Genomic DNA, 10,615 nt, shown 5'->3' on the forward strand with positions numbered 1-10,615 from the left:
CGTTTCATGTGTGCAACCTTCTAGGAATTATACAACTCTTGGCTCAAAGAAAATATCTTGATAAAAAGATAACCGCAGTGGAGTGTATTTTCAGTTCCTGATAAATATGGAACAAGAACGCAGAGTACTTGTGGCACCTTAGAGACTCTCAAATTTATTTGGGCATAAGCTTGCAGTGGAAAATACAGTAAGAAGATATATCTTCCTAATATATTTTCTACTGCATGCATCCAATGAAGTGGGTTTTAGCCCACGAAAGCTTATGCCCATACAGATTTGTTAGTCTCCTAGGTGCCACACGTACTCCTCGTTCTTTTTGCTGGTACAGACTAACACAGTTACCACTCTGAGAAATATGGGTTTCCCTGTCTCACAGCAGCCCAGAGACTGAGCGTGACTGTAAATGAAAGGGATTAAAAGATGCAAGTGACTAGTACAACATCTAGAGCTACATTAAGCTGCAACAGCATTTCATTCAGCTCTCAGATTAAAACAGCTGGTTAGTCCCCAGAGGAATTAATGGATGATTTACTAGAACCAGAGTCCCCTCGAAAGGTCTTTGAGGGCTGTGGAAACAGACGCATGTGGAGAAGGATGGCCACTTTTCCTCACCCTCTCATCCAGCCGTTCCACTACCAGTTCCTTTTGCATACAATTTCAGATATTTAAATGAACCTTAATATAAACCAATAGAGACAGCCTTGACACCATTACTAGGAAATGCAATTTGCACCTTGCAGGCTAGACTCTGAGAGCCGGCATAAATAAGTGCAGCTTCATGGAAGCCAGGGGAGCTGTGCTGAGTTACAGGCGTCAGTTTGGCCTGGCTCCCATTCTCTGTCACTAACATTATCCTTTATAGAGTGCCATGAGCGTGCACAGTACAAATGAAAACAGCCACCAGCGCCCTGAGGAGCTACAGCCTCCTGAGATCAGAGACATGAGCTGACAACAGGCGTGGAGGGATATGAGCAAGGCAGCAGTACCAAGAGGCAGGAGATGCAGCTGTTGGCCATAGCTTGCTGCTGCGAGAGAAGGACATCGCTGCTTCCACTTCGGACTCCATGTTAATTACTTCCTCCCCAGTCCCCCTTCACATATCATCTGTGGGCCTGAGTTGTGCAGCAAAGGCCAGTTTGGTTCCAGAGCCTTGACCAAGGAGTGGGCTCTGGAGAGGAGATCGGAGATGTTTGCCCCACAAGGAGAGGGAAGCAGGTTCAGGTGTATGGGAATCATGCAGAAGGCAACATGAAGAAAGGGAGACTATTCCCATTGCCTAGACAGACCAAGTTTCCCTAAGAAAAGGTGACAGAAGGGACAGACCGGACTGCATTAGTCTGCAGACTGCCTAGACCAGGCTGCATTAGTCTAATGACCCAGTGCAGAAGTAACAGCTGGACTTCTCTCTCATCACATCTTCCTCCTTTCAAACACCCCTAAAGCTGGCTCTGTAGCACACGCTCCTTTGATCATTATTGTAACCCTAGAGCAAATTTGACCTACTTTCAAATTTCATTGCAGCTGGTCCATTTAACTAAAAACTCTAGAGGAAAGCTTACATTCAGTACAACAATTCTACTCTTTCTACCCTCTGGCTGCTGCATCTTTCAGCTGTTTTTCCGCCTTGCTCCAAACAAATGTTTGCAAGCTGGAAGATGTTAGAAAGGGGGTAGCTTTCATAGATTCCACTGGACCATATAACAAACAACTATCCCCATCCTTCTGGCTAGGACAATATTTCTCTGTACATTGTATTCTTCAATGCTTTATCCAAGATAGTTGATTACTCAAGAGATAAGGGAAGAAGAAGAGCTGACAGGAAGAAATTCACCCTAAATTACCTGCCTTATCTCACCGCAGGGCTGGCATGATCCATTAGGCGACAGGGTTCTAATATTTGGGGGGTGGCGACCGGATGTTCAGTCGCCACGGTCGTCGGCGGTATTTCAGGGGCGGGACCTTCCACAAAAAGCTGCTGGCGCTCCTGTCTCACCCATCAGCAGAGACAATTAGTAATACTACAGGGAAGACAACATTTCCAGAGGCAGAAGACGACCCAGATCATCACCAATGAGAAAGTAACAAAGGAGATTGTGTGTATGTAGGAGTGGAGGGGAAAAACACAAGGTGCAATCGCTAGTCTTTCAGCTTTGGTAAACCTGATGCAAGCCTGCTATGAATCTAAAGCCCTGTAACAGCTTGGTGCTTCATCGCAGAACCGGTCATGGATACCTAAGGCACATGCTGACATTACAATTTTAACAGGCTCAAGAGACACATCAAGCCCCTGCCATGGTAATAGTGGCTTTGTCGTAATCAGCGATAGCTTGAGGTCTAGGGTGATCTCTTTCACAGGTTTTATTTTTCATGGGTCCGTTGGTGACCGAGCAGTGCGATCCTTGAGCTGCAGGCTCATGGCAGGTGGTGTTGGAAGACAGTGTTGGGCTGTATGACTGCACTGCTTCGTGATTGTTTTTCTTTTCTGGCATTTTTCTGTGACCAGGGCAAGGCGGTTTTCCTCAAAAGTGGACGTTCCCTCCCTGACAAGTCTTGGCCAGTTATCCCTATCCTCGGCTGCTGTCTCCCAGTGTGTGGTGTCGATGCCACATCTTTTGAGGTTGATCTTGAGGGTGTTTTTAAAGCCTTTCTTTTGGCCTCCCCAGTTAGGCATACAGCAGTTTTGGTACGTGTATATCAGACGTGCACACAGTGCCTGCTCCGCCTCACCTGGTGCTGGATAATCAGGGTCACAACATTGAAGATGTTGGCCACTGTGAGGACACTGACATTAATGTGATGATCCTCCCATTTTAGATTGAGGATCTTCTGAAGAAAGTGCTGGTGCTCCAGGTTTTTCAGGGATTTTCTATAGATCACCCAAGCTGCTATGTAGACAGGGATTCCCATGCGGCTAGACACTTGCACGTTTCAGCTACCACCACCCTCCTTCCCCACCCACATGCTGCTGCAGAATTTGACACAGCTTGCCATCTTTTCAAGTCCTGAGCAGTACTAGAACAGAGAGGGCACTCCAGTTCAGCAAGGATTGCTGATGCCATACATCTTTTCTAGATATAAACAGGCAGGCTTGCAACCTTCAAGTTATGCTCACAGCTAGTCTATGTAGCCACATGCTCCTGGCACTCTTTCCCCTCTTCCCATCCCAACTTTTCATGGGTGCTACATTTACTTGAAGTGGAAGGATTCAAGATGAAAGACAAATTGGCCAACTACTTGATCTAGGAGATATCAGCAGACAGCCCTGTGACACTGTAGTCTGTATGATTTTATAAAAATATGCTAATGAGTGAATATAATGTAACTGGAATATGCATCATGCAACAGGTCTCTTGTAAGGTATCATTACAAAGCTTATAATCTACTGAGTGTTAATCCTATTTCTATAAATGTACCACTCTTGTATCTAAAAGTAAAAATGTGAAATATAACTCTGAGGGCCTATTATGCAAAGTGTGGGCAATTAATGGTGGTTTGGAATCTTGATGGCTCCCATCAACCAGGACAATTGACTGTGGATGGCTCTGTTTGCAGGCAGGCCTTCCTGTGAGTCAGGCTGGGAGGAATGAAGGCTTGGGGTCTGAAACGGACATGTGATCATGTTACCTGAACTAGAATCCATCTTTAAACTTGGTGCTTTTCCAGTTAGGAGGGGTGGGAACCCAGAGGGACAAAGTATTCCTGCCTTATGCAAAAGATACATAAATGGGTGGAACAGAACAAAGGGGCAGCCATCATGAGAAATCCCCAAGCTACCACCAGAGCTGGAACAAGGGCTGTACAAGGGGAAAAGATTGTGCACAGACTAGGAACGTGTCCAGTCTGAGAAAAGAAACTTATTGAAACATCTTTAAGGGTGAGATTTTTACCTGTATTCAGTTGTATTACTGTATTAGGTTTAGATTTGTGTGTTTTGTTTTGTTTTATTTTATTTTACGTGGTAATTCACTTTGTTCTGTCTGCTACTATTTGGAACCATTTAAATCCTACTTTCTGTATTTAATAAAATCACTTTTTATTTATTAATTAACCTAGAGTATGTATTCATACCGGGGCAACGGTGGGGGGGGGGCAAACAGCTGTGCATATCTATCAGTGTTATAGAGGGTGAACAATTTATGAGTTTACCTTGTATAAGATTTACACAGGGTAAAACAGATTTATTTGGGTTTAGACCCCATTGGGAGTTGGGCATCTGAGTGTTAAAGACAGGAACACTTCTGTAAGCTGCTTTCAGCCAAGCCTCCAGCTTTGGGACAAGTAATTCAGACCCTGGGTCTTTGTTGGAGCAGACTGGCATGTCTGGCTCAGCAAGACAGGGTGCTGGGGTCCCGAGCTGGCAGGGAAAGCAGGGGCAAAAGTAGGCTTGGCACATCAGGTGGCAGCTCCGAAGGGGGTTTCTGTGATCCAACCCGTCACAAGCCCATCTGCCACAATGATAAGTGAGACAAGGTAGGAGAGGTAATATCTTCTATTGGACAGAGATGAGCTTTGAAGCCACCCACAGCTCTTCTAGATGTACAATGTATAGAGTAGGTCTAACATACATGTTACCCATCTTTGTCAAATTTGGCTCTGTGCTCAAGTTAGGATGCAAGACATAGTGGAGGTGGGGGAATGGGACCACAGGAAGAATTAAATTCTAAGTAATAAAAACAGAGGCTGCAGCTCATCTTGACTGAACGGTCCTGGCCCCCAGGAAGCAGAAAGAGCTCATGAGCCAGCAGGAGGAGAGAGGACACTGAATGGTGAAGGACAAAAAGCATAGCATGCTCTTTGCTGGTAGTCCTCCTGCACAAGAAGAGACTTCGGCGAAGAGGACAGGAAAATCAAGTGTGAAAGTAGAATGAATTATATAGTAAGAATAGAAAGGATTAAAGAAATGCTGTCTGTACCTTTAAGCAAAACTGTTGGAATGCTGCAATCCAGGTGTCAGGAATACAGACATTAACATAGAACAATTGCACCGTTTAAGGGCAATTGGTGAAGTATTAGCCTTAAATCGATAACAGTTAGTAAGGAAATAGGATATGTATGCTGTGCCCCAGGTGAATTTTCCTGTTTTGCTTTCTTTGTCCCTTTGTCTAATTCCCGCTCTTTTATCTGTATAAATAAGACTGTTTGGGCCTTGCATGGCCACTCACATATTCTGAATGTTATTGGCGGAGCGCTGCGCTAATAAACAGAGTGGTCTGACAAATTGTGAGTCCTGATTCTAACTTTGACAATTTGGAGGTTCCACCGAGATGGTAACCGTCTTCACTGGGGCTGTGTGATTCCTGACTGTTTTTGTAGGATGACCGTGGCAGCCGGCACCTGGGCATTTGGCCCAAGCGGTCCTCCACTAGAGCGGAAAGGCGCACAGCCACAGTGAGGTCTACGCCATCGAACCTGTTGGTTCCCACTCTGTTCTGGTAGGGATCCCGGGATCTGACATCAGGAATCTGGTCAGGTAATTATTTCTGTGTTTTGTCCGGACTGAGGACTGTCCTGTCTCTGTGTCTATCTGTCCTCTTGTGGAGTGTTTGAGTCTGGGTGCCGTCTCTGTCTGGGGATCGGCCGACCAAGGGGTTCCTGTCCCCGCGGTCTGAGTGAGTGAAATCTGCACAATTGCAGCCGCACCACACCTTGGGTAAAACCCTTAGTGTGAAAGCAAAGGCAATTGAGGCAGTAGCCTGTGGGCTCCTTTTGTGTGTTGCAGCGGGCATCACTCTGACGAACCTGAATTTCCTTCTTGTGTGATTGGTGTGTGAAAGTCCTCCTGTACTGGTAACCAGACGTCTAAGTCGGGACAGTTCCCTAAATGAACGCCGGCTCATTTTATGTATTTAGGATGGGTCCAGACTCCTGTAAAAAGGGTCCAGACTCCTGTAAATTTCTGGGAAAATGGTCTAGGCTAACTCAGGGGGATCCCAAAACTCAGTGGCCACTGTTAACATCTTGGAACAAAGACTGAGTGGACGTCTTAAAAGACAAACTCGGCCAACCTAAAACTAAATTTGCTAAAGGAGAGGTTAATTGTTTCATGCAGTGGTGGCAAGAGGCAAATCATAGGTGGACAAAATCAAAACTGGCCTCTCTCAATTATTCAAATAATAAGTTAAAAGCTTTATTAAAAGCCTCCTCTCCCACCACTAGACCGAGCGCTCCCCTTTACCCCGTTCTCCAAACCCCGGATCGATCCAAACCCCTTCATACTCCCATCTCATTGTAAAAAGGACAAGAAGTCCCTTGTTCTGTTCCCCTTTGTTGTCTGCCTCAGAAACTGATTCTTTATAGTGTCCCACTCCCAATTCAGCAAGGCTGGGGGCGGGGGGAGCTCCTCAACTAGCCCCCACCCTTCCTGGTCCCTTTCCTTGAACATTTCTTTCAAAATTGTGAAGTGACCACAATATCACTCACAAACGGTTCATTGGAGGAAGAAAAAAAAAAAAAAAGCAGGATCGGGCCAAGAAAAGCAGGCAAGCAACAGATAAAGAAACTGAAAAAAAGGTTGAAAGCCCTAAGGGAATAGTGTTAGAAGTAAGAAAAGCAGTAAGTGCAGGCATGAATCCCTGGAACAATACCTAAAATGGTGAAATCTGAGGTGATAAAGGTGTCATTTTGAGACATAAACAAGTGATTTAAGTAAAGAGAGTGAAAAGTTAACTCTACAGAGGCTGGAGAGAATTAAGCAGTTAAACTTTGTGAAAATGTTAAAAAAGGACCATGTTAAAGAGAGAGAATTCTTGGTTTCTTTGCAGCCATTCTGAAGGGAAATGGGCCCTTTTCCAGAAGAGTGCCTGTAAATAATCCATATATATATACAGCTATGTAAAAACAAAACAGTGTAAAGGAATGTTAAGGAAAAGAAAATATGTATGTATCTATGTCTGTGAAAATATGTAAAGTTCTAAGAATCTAAACCAGCACATCTGGTTTGTAAAACTACTGTTTTGTAGGTGTAAGATAAATTGATTTTGTTTTTGTTTTTAATCCCACTAAAAATTCATTTGACTCTTTAATTCAAAGTTGCAAAACTGACAGACCTTTTTGCAAGACACAGGTAATTAGTGTTGTTTGGCTTTGGGATTTAGCATTTAACCCTTAAGGGGTAACTTGATTCTTTACAAAAATTAAAATGTTTTTAAATAAAGACCAAGTCATGGCTGCAATAGGGCAGTCAAAATCAGGAGAATAGGTAAAGATTCTGGAGTCTGTTTGTTTGTTTTGTTTTTTTGTAACAATAGCAGATAAGAGCTGTAGTGAAAGAATAAGAAATTAACAGTGACCCTCTGAAGCAACAGCAGAGGTGAGGTGCACAAAACAAAAAGAAGCAATATTAAAAACACTGAGCCTTAAAATGGCTCTGTGGAATCAGACTGTCACTTTGATAAGAATACATGAAAACTCTGTAAGAACAAAAGAAACAGTTATACCTTATGTAAAAATTAATATGGCTAATGTTTTTGAAAAGTTATAGTATAGAAAGAATGTGCATTTTCCGTAGGACATGTGCAGCGTATATTGTAGAAAGGGATGTAAAAAAAAAAAAAAAAAAAGGCAAATGAAACATGCTGCTGAATTAAAATCCTATTAGAGCTCCAAAAAGAGCCGCAATAGGCTGTGTTTTCTTTTTCAGATCCCTGTGTGTTAAGACAGAGTCTCTGAGCTCTGCTGATGGCTTTGAATCCAAAAGCCTAGCCTGTGTTGATGCAAATTACCTAACTGATAAAGAAAGGTGAGAACTACCAGCACAAAAGAAGCTGCAAATAAAGAACATACCTGGTCAGCACACAAACTGCCTACATAAAAGGCATGGTATAACAAGATACCTTTTATAAATTTGATGCTAATGTTACTGTTAATATTAAACATTAAAATAACTTAAATGTTAGTAAGTACCCCTGTAACAACTTGTAGTGTGTATGATTTTTGAAAAAATCCTTTAAAGTAATATGGTACTGATGCTTCCCAGCTATTACCTGTAAATAAACTTAAAGCTTAACACAGCAGGAAAAACATTACAAACTTGGTCTGCTATATAAGAGGCAAAACTTGAGGTACACCACCTCATGAATTTAATAACTAAACAGTGGAATAATTTTTGCATAACCCTTAAAAAGCAGAACCCATTAAAACCTGGCCAGCCTATAGAACAAAAAACCACAAGAAAATAAGGGGGTAATTCCTCTGTTTTGCCTGCAGTCAGGAAGGGTATTTGTAAAAGAATGGAATCTTTAAGCAATAATCAGTGCCACCCCAAAAGGGGTAGAAAAATGTTCTTTTTGTCTTTCAGATAATCCAAAGTACTGTATAATGGACTATGTGTATGTGTTAATTCTTGGGGAAAAGTGTTTAAAAAGTGTTAGCAACTTACCAGAAGACAAATGTAAATGTAATGTAAGTACTGTGTTTACCAATAATCACATTTACTATTTGCCACAACAACACCACCACCACCACCAAAAGAGTCTCAGCTTACTGTAAGCACTGATTTAGTTGAGTTCTCTATCAATCTTGGCATTGAATGGCAAACAGTTACCAATCATCTGTTAAAAGGTAAAAAGGTAACATGGTTCCAAAAAAAAAAAAAAAAAAAAAAAAAAAAGTGGAAAACTGGACTATTCATATTATACACGCAAATGGGGACATGTTAAGAATTGCCACTGCAGAAAAGCATAACAGCTTACCATTGGTATAACATATTTTCTGGATGGTCTCCCACTACTGGCATACTAATGTTACTACCCCTAATTGTTTTTGGTTTTAAATTGTATGTGTTTAATTGAAATGTTTAAAATGTGCTGGTGGATAAAACAAATGTATGTAAAGCTAAAGCCACAGGCCCAAATCATCTCCCAGTATTTTCTATTAAATGGACTAAATAAGAAGTGACACTGGCGATTAATAATCTTAGTGTCAAAAGGGGGATATGTAGGAGCAGGATTTTATAATGTCCCATAAGAATTACAGTATAATTTGATTTCATCCTGCTTGCCACCTTTTTAAATACCAGAAAGAAATGACCCTCTGGGACTATAAGATTCTGTTTTCCCATATGCATTACAAATTGGGCCCTCTCTAACTCTTTGTTTTAAGATGTAGGTAGTAAGAGACAGGATTCTCTATTGTGTCTGTGTTAAGTAAATTAGAGAAACATTGAAGGCCTGGGTCTCAATGTAAATTGTCTTAGTTATCAATTGTAAAACTTAGCAAGGTTTAATTTGCAATGCTTTTTTTTGTTCTATATAAAATACTACTGTTTGTATTCTCAATCTGTTTGTGTGAATGAGGAATGTATGCATCAGGAAAAGACAAGGTGTGAAGGCCATTGTTACAGCCAGAGTCAAGGGACAGCTGTTAAACTGTCTGGCATCTCAGAGTGGATACATGCTTCGCAGTGTAAGAATGCACCACCCCCAGTGAACCAACCACCACCTCAGGACCACGCAGAGTCAATTTTTTTTGACTCCAGAAGACGTAGAGGAACAGCCTGCAATACCTTACAATCTACGCTCTCGTAAGGGTTGCCAGAAGCAGATGACTACATAAAGCAAGGCCCAAGAAGAAGCAGCAGTGAGCTTAGCGCCTGCTGCCTGGTGGATATAAAACTGTAACTGCAGTTCCCTCAGTTGAGGTTGTCAGAACCAGAAGGGCCCTGCCTCCAACATGCGCCTCTGGTGGTGCCTGTTCTTCGGCTGCTGGTATCTTAAGGTCTGGGGAGTCCACAATGACAATTCTTTTATCCAGCAGCAAGTGTGGATAGCTCAGACCCTTATTTCTAAATGCTGGGTCTGCAGCCACATCCCAGCCCACTCTCAAACTGGTGTTCCTGTCCTGGCTATCCCTCTCAATTCCCCAGACCTCACTGGAGGACCTTGTCCATTTAACACAATATGGAACAGTCATGACACCTGGAAGAGGCTATTGGCAGTTCCTTTATCCCACTTGGGGGAGCAATACAAAGGCTCCTAAGTAGTTAAATAATGGCAAATAAAACCAGAGAAAGTTTAAGAGCCCTGGCCAAAGAAACAGGGGCGATCGGACAGGTGGCCCTCCAGAACCGTCAGGCATTGGACATAGTGCTGGCGGCCAAAGGAAGGACCTGTGCTCTCACTGGAAAACAATGTTGTATGTTTATACAATACCAATGAGGTAATAGATCGCTATAGCCACATAGAACAAATCACATATCTTCCCCATGAAGAGTTGAGTTCTTTATGGAAGTGGCTAAGTAACCTGTTCAATTTCTCTGGCATAGGAAACTGGTTGTTTCAGGGAGCCCTAACTGTCCTGTTTGGAATCTTAGTGATTTTTGTATGCTTTCAGTTAATCTCCTGTTGTATACAGAATTGTGTCACCCAGATGGCTGCCCCAAAACAGAGTGCTAATATGATGATTTTGAATATCGCTGATGAACTAAGAGATAAGGAACGGTTAATTTGTGGAACTCAGTAAAAGTTGGTCATGGCGTACGCCTGACCAAAAGGAGGGATTGTGAAAGTAGAATGAATTATATAGTAAGAATAGAAAGGATTAAAGAAATGCTGTCTGTACCTTTAAGCAAAACTGTTGGAATGCTGCAATCCAGGTGTCAGGAATACAGACATTAACA

The sequence above is a fragment of the Gopherus flavomarginatus genome, chromosome 9 (assembly GCF_025201925.1).
Source record: "Gopherus flavomarginatus isolate rGopFla2 chromosome 9, rGopFla2.mat.asm, whole genome shotgun sequence".
NCBI classification, from domain to species: Eukaryota; Metazoa; Chordata; order Testudines; family Testudinidae; genus Gopherus; species Gopherus flavomarginatus.